This window comes from Pelophylax lessonae (genome assembly GCF_965119305.1).
Source record: "Pelophylax lessonae genome assembly, chromosome: 2".
Lineage (NCBI taxonomy): Eukaryota > Metazoa > Chordata > Amphibia > Anura > Ranidae > Pelophylax > Pelophylax lessonae.
This window is the reverse complement of record NC_138769.1, coordinates 105999445-106014973: the sequence shown is the minus strand read 5'-3', so window position 1 is coordinate 106014973 and position 15529 is coordinate 105999445. Positions and strand designations below refer to the sequence as shown.

The window sequence follows — 15529 nt, the reverse complement described above, 5'->3', positions numbered from 1 at the left end:
GATTCAGTTAATGTGTGCCAGGAGTTAATGTGTTTCTAATGGACTGGTGGCACTTTGCCAGTGCAGGAAACATGGCATTTACCGCCTGTAATTTGCCATGCAGAAGTGAGGTCTACAAAAGCACCACACTGCTGCTAAAGTAGCTGCTTATTTACAATGTAAATTCAAAGAGGAAAAATAAATCATTACTAAATACTCCTTGTCACTATGGGTATTGCATATGAACTTTGCTTCCTGCATTTTGATGGCTGAACTCTAGGATGTAAGGATTCAAGGCAGCCTTTCTCAAACCTTTTTACCCTAATGCAGCTTTTCTCAACCTTTTCAACACAGGGGAACCCTTGAAATAACTTTCTAGTCTCTGGGAACCCCTGCTAAAAAGGACTATATTTTCAACTAGGGCTGCGCATCTTCACTTCCCTCACGATTCAATGCGATTATTAGGGTCGCGATTCGATACGATTCAATTCCGCGATGCATCACGATTAGTATGGGGACCCTTTTCTAAAGGGGGATCTATGGTGACCCTGCTCTAAAGGCGGATCTATGGGGACCCTTCTCTAAAGGGGATCTATGGGGAGCCTGGGCCTGCCCTAAAGGGGATCCAGGGGAACTAAGCTCTAAAGGGGGATCTATGGGGACCCTGCTCTAAAGGGGGATCTATGGAATAGATCCCCTTTAGTGTAGGGTCGCCATAGATCCCCTTTAGAGCAGGCCAGCATCCCCAGAGATCCCCCTTTAGTAGAGCAGGTCCCCCCATAGATCCCCCTTTAGAGCAGGCCACATCAGGTTAGAAGAGTTACCTGATGCTAGTTGTAGTACCGTAGGCCCTGGTAAGGAGGAATGCTGGGCTCTGTAGTCCCCCTAGTTGTAGTATAGCAGGCTCTGGTAAGGAGGAATGCTGGGCTCTGTAGTCTCCCTAGTTGTAGTATAACAGGCTCTGGTAAGGAGGAATGCTGGGCTCTGTACAGAGCTACAGAGCCCAGCATTCCTCCTTACCAGGGCCTGTTATACTACAACTAGGGGGACTACAGAGCCCAGCATTCCTCCTTACCAGGGCCTACTGTACTACAACTAGGGGCACTACAGAGCCCAGCATTCCTCCTTACCAAGGCCTCTTATACAACAACTAGGGGGACTACAGAGTCTCGCTCCCCTGCGGTCAACTCAGGCTGTCTGCCGAGAACCGCACCGCTACCAGAAGTGTACCGAGCTGGGAAGGCCGCGACTTCGGGCGGCCGGGCTGTCAGAGCGGGCGGTCGGGCAGCAGCGTGCTAAGTGGGCGTGCCGTGTGTATCCCGGGGGCCAGAGAGAGCACCGATAGCTCCGCTCTCCTCCTCTCCCGCGCCGCGAGGAGGAGCTCCGTATCCCACAAGCCCGGCCAGCGCCGCCAAGTCACCAAGTGTTTGTGGAAATCTTATCTGAGATGTAGAAATTGGCCACTGCCTAAGGACACCTAACAACCTCTGGAGGAACCCTGGTTGAGAAAACCTGCCCTAGTGGAACCCTTGAAAGAATATTGGTCTTGGGGAACTCCTTGTTTAGAGGGAGGAATGTCTCTTACATTAGCAATGCTACCCTTAAAGCGGTTGTAAACCACAGCAGTAAAAAACAAACCACCTTTCCCCTGTAAGGCAATTGCATAATGTGCTAGAATGCATCACATACTAGCACATCATGAAGTATTTACCTTAGACCAAAACCCTCCAACATGGGGCTGCCACCGCTGACAGGGCTTCCATCTTTCCCCCTTCTTCTTTCCAGGTTTTTGGCCTCCGGCCTGCATGAGTGGCCGGAGCCGCGAGGACATCACTCCCGCGCAAGCGTGTGGGAGCCCTTGGCTCCGGCACAGAGCTCTGAAGGTCTGGCACCAGGCACGTTTAGGAGATAAGGTAAGCCCTATTATATGTACAATATAAAAAATTAGTTTACTACTGCTTTTATCCTGGTACACACTAGTCATTTTTTTTTTTTGGTCACCCCAGCAGGGCTGAGCGAAAAAAAAAAAAAACGATAGCTCAGGAGAACCTGCTGTACTAATTATCTGACATTCGTACAGTGAACTCCCCATTCTATTGTGTTCTGACAGGCGGGACTGCACCCCAGCCAGAATACTCTGGTTAGCGCTCTCAATCATTGGCTGACATCGCTGATTAGGAGCCGATCGCCAGACCTTTTTCTGTCAAGCCCCTTTGACAGAAGATGGCTGAATTGTTTAGCAGATCATGAATTTATATAAATGTGGTCAGTTGTGCGGAGACAGAGCTGTCAGGCCCCCGCTGTTCTCTATGGGGGAATTGGATGAGAACGGACAGACGATCCGATCCGCTGGACGGATGGCAAATAGGGTTTCCATCCACCCAGATTTGACGGATCGGATCAGATGTCAGCGGACATGTCTCCGCTGACATCCGATGCCCCATAGAGATGAATGGGGCATCCTTCAGATCCACCAAAAAAAAAAAAAACGGACAGGCGGATCTGAACGGTCCGCCTGTGTGAAAGGGGCCTCAATTTGCTGTCCCCTCAAAATACCAAGACACAGCTATTAATGTCTAAACCGCTGGCAACAAAAGTGAGTGAGTAAGTCAAAATGTGCAAACTGGGCCTAAAGTGTCACTATTTTGTGTGGCCACCATTATTTTCCATCACTGCCTTAACCCTCTTGGGCATGGAGTTCACCAGAGCTTCACAGGTTGCCACTGGAGTCCTCTTCCACTCCTTCATGAGGAGCTGGTGGAAGTTAGATACCTTGCGCTCCTCCATCTTCCATTTGGGGATGCTCCACAGATGCTCAATAGGGTTTAGGTCTGGAGACATGCTTGGCCAGTCCATCACCTTTACCCTCAGCTTCTTTAGCAAGACAGTGGTCGTCTCAGAGATGTATTTGGGGTCATTATGTTGAAATACTGCCCTGCAGCCCAGTCTCCGAAGGAAGGGGATCATGCTCTGCTTCAGTATGTCACAGTACATGTTGGCATTCATGGTTCACTCAATCAACTGTAGCTCCCCAGTCTCGACAGCACTCATGCAGCCCCAGACCATGACACATCCACCACCATACTTGACTGTAGGCAAGACACGCTTGTCTTTGTATTTCTCACCTGGTTGCCACACACGCTTGACACCATCTGAACCAAATAAGTTTATCTTGGTCTCATCAGATCACAGGACATGGTTCCAGTGATCCATGTCCTTAGTCTGCTTGTTGTCAGCAAACTGTTTGCGGGCTTTCTTGCGCATCATCTTTAGAAGAGACTTCCCTCTGGGACGACACCCATGCAGACCAATTTGATGCAGTGTGCGGCGTATGGTCTGAGCACTGACAGGCTGACCCCCCACCCCTTCAACCTCTGCAGCAATGCTGGCAGCACTCATACATCTATTTCCCAAAGACAACCTCTAGATATGACGATGAGCACGTGCACTCAACTTCTTTGGTCGACCATGGCGTGGCCTGTTCAGAGTGGAACCTGTCCTGTTAAACCGCTGTATGGTCTTGGTCTCCGTGCTGCAACTCAGTTTCAGGGTCTTGGCAAGCTTCTTATAGCCTAGGTCATCTTTATGTAGTGCAACAATTATTTTTTTCAGATCCTCAGAGAGTTCTTTGCCATGAGGTGCCATGTTGAACTTCCAGTGACCAGTATGAGAGAGTGATAAAGAAACGCATCAGTCGTGATCACGCGGCTACCAGGACTACCGAAAGTTTGTATCGTATCCCGGGAACCATCGCGATCAGTGACTATTGATGAGCGGTGAGACTGATATATGCTGGCCGAGGGGTTTTGGTAATACATTTTAAAATGGTATTATGCTAGGAGTCTGTTTGTTTCATGACATGGGTGACACCTTGAGGAGACTAGGATTTCAAATTTAGAGGATCCTTTATCATCCCCGGAGGACAAGTGTTTATCCCAGGCAAATATTATCAACAATCTGGTGAGTTTGATTGCCCAAGGGGGATGTCTCACACGGTGTGGTGACGGGATCTGCAGATTAAGTTTGGTTTCCATCCCCCTAAACCCAAGTGGTGCAATATTCTGAATACAGGCAGTCCACGGGTTACAAACAAGATCGGGTCTGTAGGTTTGTTCTTAAGTTGAATTTGTATGGAAGTTGGAGCAGATACATTTTTTTAAGTGTAGCTCCAGCCAAAATAATAAATTTTTAAGCTTTTTGGATAGCACAGGGAAGGGTTAACACCCCTGTAACATTTATTTTGCTGTCTGCGCCCCAGTTCAGAAGATGTCCCCTGACTTTCTGTCCCTGTGACAATAGGATTTAGAAAATTTTGGGTTGTTGTGGAAACAAAGGATTGGTGATAAAGCTTCAGTGGAGACACCTTTTTCCCATGAGAACTCTTACAGGAGTGAATTTCCCTTCCTAGGGGGAGATTTCTCCTCACTTCCTGTTGTCTCTCTCCGTTTGTAAGTAGGAGTCCTTTGTAAGTCGGATGTTTGTAACAGAGGAACCGCCTGTACTCACATGGCGTTTGACTTGAAATTTAAAAGTCATAGGAGGTGGAATACACCCGAGGAGCGCTGCTAATGCTGAACGATTTTCTATGAAGATTTAAGGCATATATTTAAATATAACAGATTCATGTTTCTGCAGGATCTAGTTTGCAGACCATACAATCTAATGGCAATTCTATATGAACGAACACAATGTGGATTACAATTGTCCATCCTTGTTCTAAATCAGGGGTGGCGAACCTACGGCCTGTGGGCCGTATGCGGCCCGCAAAGTCATCTGGTCCAGCTCCCGTGTAGCTGAGTCTGTGTCTCTCAGCTGATCTGTCAGAACAGAGCCGATGCTTCCTGTATAGTTCTGGCTCTGTTCTGACAGTCTGAGCGAATCACAGGCGGAGTGATATCAAATGCACTCCGCCTGTGACCAATACAGGAAACATCGCCTCTTCCTCCAGCGCAGCGCCGCTATACTTCTCCTAGCCAGCATTTCCGCCACCAGCACACACAGCAGTACCAGCAGATCCATCCAGAGCCAGCAGTACCAGCCAGAGCCAGCAGTACCCACAGCGGTACCAGCCAGAGCAGCCAGCAGTACCCACAGCGGTACCAGCCAGAGCCAGTCGTACCTACAGCGGTACCAGCCAGAGCCAGCAGTACCCACAGCGGTACCAGCCAGAGCCAGCAGTACCCACAGCGGTACCAGCCAGAAGCAGCAGTACCAGCCAGAGCCATCAGTACCAGCCAGAGCCATCAGTACCCACAGCAGAGCCAGCCAGAGCCAGCAATACCAGCCAGAGCCATCAGTACCCAGAGCAGAACCAGCCAGAGCCAGCAGTACCCACAGCAGAACCAGCCAGAGCCAGCAGTACCCACAGCAGAACCAGCCAGTCATCAGTACCCACATCAGTACCAGCCAGCAGTACCTACAGCACAGTACCAGCCCGAGTCAGCAGTACCCACAGCAGTACCAGCCTGAGCCAGCAGCACCCACAGCAGTACCAGCCAGCGGTCCTTTTTCAAAACTTACCACCACAAAGATTCAACTGCGCTCCAGACTGACCGACGCAACCCCAGAAAACCAGTTGCGAGAAGCAACATCATCAATATCAGCCAACATCACACACTTCACCAAAGAGAAGCAGTTGCAGCCATCACATTAGGGGTGAGGTAATTCAATTTTTCTCCAAATAGAACAGGCACATTTTTAAAGTTGATAATTTTGTACCGGCCCCCGAATGATTTTATAAATACCCAAATGGCCCTTGGCAGAAAAAAGGTTCCCCACCACTGTTCTAAATGTTAATTTTGGCATGGAGAATCCAGTGCTACTTGTTATTGATTCAGGGCGTGGATGGTTTAGCAAGATATCCAAGCATTGGATGGTCTAATCCCTTTGGCATTGACAGGATATGGTTAGATTTAATGGCGCCGACTTGGTGTTTTGCATATCATCTTTTTTTTTGGGGGGGGGGGGGGGGGGGGGAGCAGGTACCCAGTTTTGACAGGTACCTGCTCCCATTCCTTCTCAGACTGCCTAGATGATCCGAGCAGAAGTTCCTCTTTCTCCCTCCTGCAGTCTTCTGGGACACATCACAGGTCCCAGAAGATTGCCAGACCATTCGGGAAGCGCAGCACAACTGGCGTATGCGCAGTGTGCACCCAGCTATAAAGCTGCAAGCTGTCACAGCCGCTTGCCCAAAGTTGTAATGTCAGTGCTGACGAAAATCGAGGGCGCCCACATCGCTGACTCCTGGGACAGGGGAGCGCGTTTATTAAAAGTCAGCAGTTACACTTTTTTTTGCTCCGCTTTGAAGTGGTTGTAAAGTCAGAAGGTTTTTTAATCTTAATGCATTATATGCATTAAGATAAAAAGCCTTCTGTGTGCAGCAGCCCCCCCTCATATTTACCTGAGGTCCCTCTCTGTCCAGCGATGTCAACAAGTGTCTCTGCCGTCCGATATTCTCCCTCCTGATTGGCTGAGACCCAGCAGAGGCGCCATTGGCTGTCACTTCTATCAAAGTCAGCTACCCAATCAGGAGAGAAAGAGGGGGTGGGGCCAGGTCAGGGGCCCTGTTCTGAATGGACACAGGGAGCTGTGACTCTAGTGCCCCCATAGCAAGCTGCTTGTTGTGGGGGCACTGAACAGAAGGGAAGGGCCAGGATCACAGAAGAGGGACCAGAGAAGAGGAGAATCTCGGCTGCTCTGTGCAAATCCACTGCAACAGAGCAGGTAGGTATAACAGGTTTGTTTTTATAGAAAAGAAAAAAAAAAAAAAAAACAAGATTTTACAATCACTTTTACGGAAGAGCCTCATTTATAAAAGCAGTGGAATGGACATGGTTTAAAAAAAATAAATAAATAAGCACTGCATCTTTTTGAAGCACCAAAGTCCCGAAGCAAGCAGGGCGCTATTTAAATGAAATAGAAATAAAAAAATATAAAAAAATAAAAAAACCAGAAGCAGTGGCGGGACAGTGTCCTCTGGCACCCAAAGTGACAATGCCAAGTTTACCCCTCCTTACCCACAGGCTAAGTTGGATAAAGCTTGCACATCTACATGTACAGCTGAACGGGGTGGTAGGAGCTGTACTGACACGTTTAAACCACTGTGATTTAGTAATAATGAGCATGGTAAAACAGTGCCAGGTCTCCATCATTGTTTCCAAAGTTATTTCTTCTGTTTTATTCCTTTTATAAAAGCACTAGATTTAAGTTGCTACTAAAAACTTTTTAAATTTGGCACTACAAAAAAAAAAAATTATATATATATATATATATATATATATATATATATATATATATATATATATATATATATATATATATATATATATATACATACACACACACATACATATATACATATATACACACATACACACACACACACACACACACACACAAGTTTTCTTGCAAATAGGAAAAGAAAAGAAGTAAAAAAAAAAAAAAAATATATAGAATAGGTTAACAAAAACAAATAATAGTTATTTAAAAATTTCTACAACAAATGTTAGTGTTAATATAGCTAAAAAAAACCTTAATTAAATAAATGTATTCTCAGATTTTTCTTTTTTCTTTTTTCTTTTTATAAAAGAATGAGGTTTCTTGTGCAAAGCATTTTGATTTTCATCATTTTGATGAAATTGTTGACATTACGTGACATGCCATGTGAGCGCCAATCAGTTCTGGGGTACTGTACTCCCAGCCTGCGTGATAATGCGCACCCCCCCCCCAGGGCAGTAATGGCGAACTTTGGCACTGCAGTGTAGCTGAGCATCATGGGAAATGTAGTACCAAAACATCTGGGATGCCGAGGTTCGCCATCACTGCCCTGGGGGGGGGGGGGGTGTAAAAAAAGACAGGCTTAGCTCCCAAGAAATTCTGGACCACGGAGGAAGTCGGGGATGCTGGACCACGGAGGAAGTCGGGGATGCTGGACCACGGAGGAAGTCGGGGATGCTGCTGGAGTATGGAGAGTGTAAGTAGAGATTAGCATTATTTTTATTTTTTTCGGTGAGGGAAGTAGAGTTTAACTTTAAATAAGAATTCATTGGGTACATTTTTTTCCCCTTTTCATATATGAATGCAGAGCAGGTCTGAGCTGTCAAATTGAAAGCTCAGTCCTGTAGATTACACAGGAAGCATTAGCACTGGAGAAGTGCCATTGCGGATTATGCTTTAAAACTGCAGGCCGCAGGCGTATCATCCAACCCTGGCTTCACTATCCAGGACATTATTGGAAAGTGACAAGCATGCAAAACAGGCATTTAACAACCTAAAGAGGTTGTAAACTCGTATAAATTTTTTTTTTTTTTTTACAACCTGAAAGACAAAGACATAATGAGCTAGTATGCATCGCATACTAGCTCATTATGAAATACTTACCTTACAACGAGCCCCCGCCGTGCCGCTCACTCACCTGTATGACGGGCGACCTGTTCAGTCGCCCGTCTTCCGGGATCGCAGCATCCGGCCATCTGATTGCCTGGAGCCGCGGTGACGTCACTCCCGCGCACGCGCGCGGGAGCCGACGGTCACGGCACGGGACTCTGAAGGAACGGCACCAGAGGCCGTTCCTTCAGAGCGCATGCGCCAGTGACGTCACTGGCTGCATGTAAGGTAAATATCTCCTAAACGGTACATGTTTAGGAGATATTTACAGTACCTATAGGTAAGTCTTAATATAGGCTTATCTATAGGTAAAAGTGTCAGAGGAGGGTTTACTTCCTCTTTAAGGACCGGGCCTATTTCTGACACCTGTTTACAAGTTAAAATTAGTATTTTTTGCTAGAAAATTACTTAGAACCCCTAAATATTATACATATTTTTTTTAGCAAAGACTCTGGAGAATAAAATGGTGGCCGTTCCAATATTGTTTATTGTCATGCGGTATTTGCGCAGCGGTCTTTAAAACACAATTTTTTGGGAAAAAATAAATTTCACTGAATTTAAAAAAACGAAACAGTCAAGTTAGTCCAATTTTTAGTATATTGTGAAAGATGTCACGCCGAGTAAATAGATACCTAACATGTTACAATTTTAAAATTGCGCACACTCGTGGAATGGCGACAAACTACGGTACTTCAAAATCTCCATAAGCGAAGCTTTAAATTTTTTTGTAACGGTTACCAGTTAGAGTTACAGAGGAGGTCTTTTTCTAGAATTTTTGCTCTCACTCTGACGATCGCAGGGATACCTCACATGTGTGATTTAAGCACCGCTTTCATTTGCGTGACTTAGGTATGCGTTTTCTTTCGTGCGCAAGCTCACAGGGATGGGGGATCTTTAAAAAAAAAAAAAAAAATTTTTCCTATTTTTTATTTTTAACACGGTTTAAAAAAAAAAAAAAAAAATCTGATCACTTTTATTGCTGTCACAAGGAATGTAAACATCCCTTGTGACAGTAACAGGCAGTGACAGGTACTCTATGGAGGAATCGGGGGTATAACAGACCATAGACCCCTCCATTGCACTTCAAAATATTCAAAATGCTTTTTTTTTTTTTTTTTTTTTAAATCGGTGCCGTTGGCAGCTGAGTTGCTTCTGGGACACATGATCGGTGACCCAATCGTTCGGGACTCCAACCAGCCGGCGAACATGCCGGCTGATTGTTTGGGTCTCTCAGTGGGACGGGAGACCCGGACAGACCTGCGGAAGGCGGTGGGAGGAGGGGGGGCAGCCCCTCCCACTTGCTGGGATAACGGCCCGAGAGGCTGCTGAGCCGCATCGGCAGTTATCTTCTGAAAGCCGACTGCCAGGTCTAAAAAACGGTACCAGGTTTGATACAGCTGCAGGCATCATCCCAGTACAACCACTTCTGCAAATCGACGTACAGGTACATTGGTTTGCGGGAAGTGGTTAAACTTTTCAGATGTCACTAATTGCATGCTCAGCGAGTCAGTTTCAGGCGCCTCGGAATTTTTTTTAGGGGGAGCTGATCGGACCCTCCATTCACCCCTATGGAGTGGCAGATGTCCACTGACACTTGCCGCTACCTGACTGAACCTGTCCGCAAAATCCAGACTGGCTGATTTGATGAAAACCCGCAGGTGGTCCGTTTTCACCTGATCTCCCCATAGAGGAGAGCAGGGCTGTGTCTGTGCCCGCTCTGCACAGTGAGTGGAGACGGACTTGTCATCCGCCTGCTCAGTGGGATCAGCGGATCGATCAGCAGCTGAGCACGCAGATCCCGCCAAACGGAAGTGCCCACGTGAAAGAGGTCTAAGGCCCCTTTCACACGGGCTTTCCAATCCGGTCCGCCTGTCAGTTTTTCAGGCAGACCTGATCGGACGCTCCATGCACCTCTATGGAGCAGCGGATCTCAGCAGAGACATCTCTGCTGACACCCGCTGCTATCCGATCCTGCCCGTGAAATACGGATGGATGGAAATCCTATTTTCCATCCGTCTGGAGGATCAGATGAAAATGGACAGGTGGTCCGTTATCATCCAATCTCCCATAGAGAAGAGCGGGACTCTGACAGCTCCATCTCTGCACACAGAGCAGAGACGAAGCCGTCATCCACCTGCTCAGCGGGGATTGGGGGGGGGGGGGGAAGTCGATCCCTGCTAAGCAAAACGGAGTCCGCCAGGCGCACCACCTGTGTGAAAGGGGCCTTACTCACTAAGCTGTGAGGAACTTGCACCTTTAAAAGAGGTTGTAAACCCATAAAACATTTTTTTTTTTTTTTTCAACCTGTAAGAAAAACACATAATGAGCTAGTATGCATCACACACTAGCTCATTATGAAATACTTGCCTTAGAACGAGCCCCCGCCGTGTCGCCCGCTTACCTGTATGTTCAGTCGCCCGTCTTTTCCAGGATCGCGGCATCCGGCCATCCGATTGGCCAGAGCCGCGGTGACGTCACTCCCGCGCACGTGAGCTGGCTGTCACGGCACGGGGCTCTGAAGGAACGCCACCAGCGGCCGTTCCTTCAGAGCGAATGCGCCAGTGACGTCACTGGCTGCATGAAAGGTAAATATCTCCTAAACGGTACATGTTTAGGAGATATTTACAGTACCTATAGGTAAGTCTTATCATAGGCTTACCTATAGGTAAAAGTTGCAGAGGAGGGTTTACTTCCTCTTTAAAAAACAAGTCATTAGGTACAGCTGCCATTTTTCTATCCTCAAAAGGCGCATTCAATTTTCAAATACATTTTTACTTTCACAGCGCAAGTCCAGAATGACACAGTGACACTGATCGCTTATCCCCAATACAGCCACGGGCCCCGGACCCTTATTGTTATTACACTGCATTACCACCCTCATAGATATTCAGCCCTTCTATACATGGTGTCAGATCCATGCAGGACCTGTGAATGCAATTCCGGCGTTATTGATCAGCGCATCCAGCCCCCCATTATTTGTCCTTCAGGAAGTCCCGCAAATGGTTTACCTCAACCCTCTAACTGCAGACAACAGACTTACTGGCTGTTTCACCAGCTAAAATAAAGGAAAAAAAAAAAAGAAAGCAAATGCAGCCAACAGATTTTTGTTAAATGTTTGCCTTCGGGTTTAATACTGCGTTAGTTACCCTGCATGTTGCATTATCCCCCCCACCACCATTGATATTCATCTCTTCTATACATGGTGTCAAATCCAACCAGGACTCACCTGCAAATGCAATGCCAGCATTATTGATCAGCACATCCAGCCCCCCATATTTGTCCTTTAGGAAATCCCGCAGGGCCCGGATGCTGTTCAGGTCATTGATGTCTAGTTGATGGAATAGTGCGGACAATCCGTCCTTCTTCAGTTCTTGCACAGCTTCTTCTCCCAGCTGAGTGTTCCTGGCTGTCAGATAGACATCTCTCTTAAACTGCTTACACAGTGCCCTGACTATAGCCAGGCCTATGCCTTTATTACTCCCTGTGACCAATGCCACCCGAACACCAGACATACTGACAGTCACTGGGTGCAATCTGCAGGAGATACAGTATATAATCTATGACACTCAGATAGCTTCTGCCAGCGGTTGATATTGAAAGGGATCTCTAATATTGCTCAGCTCCACCCAGCAAAACAAATATGAGCTCTGCCAAAAAAAAGATGGGTGTCTGCAAACTGCTTCTGTCTCTATTAGCGTCCTGTTCCTGTCCTCTAGCGGTAACAAATAGAACTGCTAGAAGTCATTGAGCGAACGGTTTAAAAATTCTGAAGGGTGAAAATTATTAAGAAATGTTTGTACTTAAAGCGGAGTTCCGGCCACAAAATGTTATTTTCAATAAAAATACCCCCGGGACAGTTAGGGCTAGTACATTCCACAATGGATAGCCTCTGTACTGTCCCGGGTCGCACTTACCTTTTAGAAGAAATACTTACCTTGAAAATTTATTTTCCAGCGCTGCCATCTTGGATGTGGGCAGCTGGAGCCAGCGTGTCCTCTTCTGTGTCCTCTTCCGTGCCCTCTTCTCCCAGAATGTGCCTGCACCGGCCCCGCTCATCACTTCCTCTTTGCATTGATTCCTGGAAGCTGAACGTCATCTCTCCCAGGAATCAATGCGCCTGCACCGGCCCCGCTCGTCACTTCCGGTGCAGGCACGTCATTCTCTGCTAAACAGCTTCTGGGCATGCCCAGAAGCTGTGCAGGAATGACGCGCCCGCACCAGACATGACGAGCGGGGCCGGTTCAGGCGCATTGATTCCTGGAAGCGATGATGTTCAGCTTCCAGGAATCAATGCAAAGAGGAAGTGACGGCGCGGGCCGCGGCCGCAGAGGGAGGAAGTGGAAGAAAGGCGAGTATATTTTTCTTCAATAACAAAGTAAGCAAACAAAAAAAAAAAAATCGTAACTATCCATTTCTTTTTCAGGTGACCAATAGCAAGCGGAAGGCCCAAAATCGATTATGTCGATTTTGTGGCAAGAACTCCGCTTTAATGCAAATCTTTTTTTTTTTTTTTTTTTTAAGTCCAGTGAGTGACAGAGGATTCATAGATAATCTGAATGAATGGGTTATACTGCCGCCTTCAGGAGGTTGGGACACTAGTGAACAAAACATTAAAGTGGTTGTAAACCTCAGACATGAAATATGAACAAAGCATTTCCCTCTATAGTGTGTACTTATCACAATTAATAGCACCAAGTGTCTTTTATCTGCTGCTCTGTTCCTTTGCTATCAGCATGAATCACTTCTGACAATTTTTGCTGACACCAAGAGAAAAAAGGTGACACGGGAGGGGCCTCCAGCTGATTGACAGCTGCAGCTCTGTTCCTGTGAGCTATGTGGAGGGGGGGGGGGGGTTTCTTACCTCCAATCAGCTCTCAGAGTTCTCCTCACTAAGCTCTGCAGAGTGTAACTTTAGCTCTCAGCCCCCTTTTTCCCTGAACTCTCAGACAAGCTTTTTAAATTCAGCACTTTGAACGGATAGAGAAGAGAAGACTGCAGATAGACAGGTACAACTTATGTAGGAGGATTTGTTTATTCTCTGTGTATAACCAGAGGCCAGTCACTTCACGGGGTATATGGAAGGGTTTACAACCACTTCATACCTGCACAACTCCGCCTCCAACTGTCATGCCTCAGTTTTGTGAGTACACGAGGCCAATACCACAGAGGAGAGTGCCCCAGTGGAAAGATTTTACAATAAACACACAAATCTTATATTCTTTATCATTCACTGAGAGACACAGGGAAAGTAGATAATGTTTTACCAATGGGTTTTCCAAAAGCAGTTCAAAAGAAGGGCGTGAAATAGCCACAAGGGGATAAAGCAATGTAGACATCGTACCACTGTATAGCATGGAAGAAACCAACATCCAAAACGAATGCTGGATGGATAAAGGCCAATCTAATGGGCCATACACACTATAAGATTTTCTGAAGACTTTTTCCTTTAGATTTACCAAAACCAGATAATATGAGGTCAAACCTAAACACTTTCAATTTGTATGCACTTTGGCAGGCCCTTGCACTACATAGAAAAGGTAAATCTGAAGGAAAAAGTCTTTAGAAAATCTTATAGTGTGTATGGCCCTTTAGGAGAGGATATGACCAAGGCCCAGAAATTAGGGCTGAAAGGCGTAAGCTTTGCTGTATAATGAATTATTTTATGTCTTGATGGAATACTAATAAAGGCTACATGATTTTACTTCACGTAGGATCGTTGCCGGACTTTTCACTTTTCTTTTTTAGGATACTAAACGGTATGTACAGCGTTGTCTTGGCATAGACAACTTAACCTTTTTAACATTAAACGGGGGTTGTAGCAACATCTTCTCTTTTTAAACTGCCCTGTGTCCCTTTACACCTGCCTACCTGTGGTTTCGATCCGGGTGCTTTTAAAATAAAAAAAAAAAAAATAAAAAAAAATACAGAAGGGGATTCATACCCTTCTGTTTAGGCTGATTGGAGGGTTGTTGGATGTAAACGGACAGCGGAGTCCATGAAGTATTGGGACGTCTGCCTTTACACACACATGAACTTTAATGGCATCCCAGTCTTAGTCCGTAGGGTTCAATATTGAGTTGGCACACCCTTTGCAGCTATAACAGCTTCAACTCTTCTGGTAGGGTTTTCCACAAAGTTTAGGAGTATGTCTATGGGAACATTTGACCATTCTTCCAGAAGCAGATTTGTGAGGTCAGGCACTGATGTGGACGAGAAGGTTTGGCTCGCAGTCTCTGCTCTAATTCATCCCAAAGGTATTCTATCGAGTTGAGGTCAGGTCTCTGTGCAGGCCAGTCAAGTTCTTCCACCCCAAACTCGTTCATCCATGTCTTTATGGACCTTGCTTTGTGTACTGGTGAGCAGTCATGTTGGAAAAGGAAGGGGCCATCCCCAAACTGTTCCCACAAAGTTGGGAGCATGAAATTATCCAAAATGTCTTGGTATGCTGACGCCTTAAGAGTTTCCTTCACTGGAACTAAGGGAACAGCCCAACCCCTGAAAAACAACCCGACACCATAATTCCCCCTCCACCAAATGATTTCGACCAGTGCACAAAGTAAGGTCCATAAAGACATGGATGAGCGAGTTTGGGGTGGAGGAACCTGACTGGCCTGCACAGTGTCCTGACCTCAACCCGATAGAACACCTTTGGGATGAATTAGAGCAGAGACTGCGAGTCAGGCCTTCTTGCCCAGCATCAGTGCCTGACCTCACAAATACGCTTCTGGAAGAATGGTCAAACATTCCCATAGACACACTCCTAAACCTTGTGGACAGCCTTCCCAGAAGAGTTGAAGCTGTTATAGCTGCAAAGGGTGGGCCAACTCAGTATTGAACCCTACGGACTAAGACTGGGATGCCATTAAAGTTCATGTGTGTGTAAAGGCAGGCGTCCCAATACTTTTGGTAATATATTGTATGTATAATAGGCTTTAGCAAAGCTTGAGAAATGAAATCTTTGTGGTCTCTGAAGGTTCCCAATGATCCAGGTCATGGTAAGTCTAGTATTAGTTTGTCACATTCAGTTGGACTTGTTCTGTAATGTTGAAGGTGTTTTGTAGCTTATCCAAGGCACTTGGTTGAGTGTCAGGAAGATATCCCAGAATTTCCATTCACACCTTAGGACACCTCAATCCATCACCATGGAATGTGGAAATGTTGATAG

General features: G+C 46.3%; 1 pseudogene across 1 annotated transcript in view; it reads right to left on the bottom strand.

The window, feature by feature from the left end:
• LOC309545841 (carbonyl reductase [NADPH] 1-like) overlaps positions 1-11903 on the bottom strand; it is a 33677-nt pseudogene extending 21774 nt beyond the window's left edge. Inside the window, exon 1 of the transcript XR_014226157.1 lies at positions 11591-11903. The product of XR_014226157.1 is annotated as a carbonyl reductase [NADPH] 1-like (transcript). The remainder of the gene's footprint in view (positions 1-11590) is intronic.
• Positions 11904-15529: the final 3626 nt, after the last annotated feature.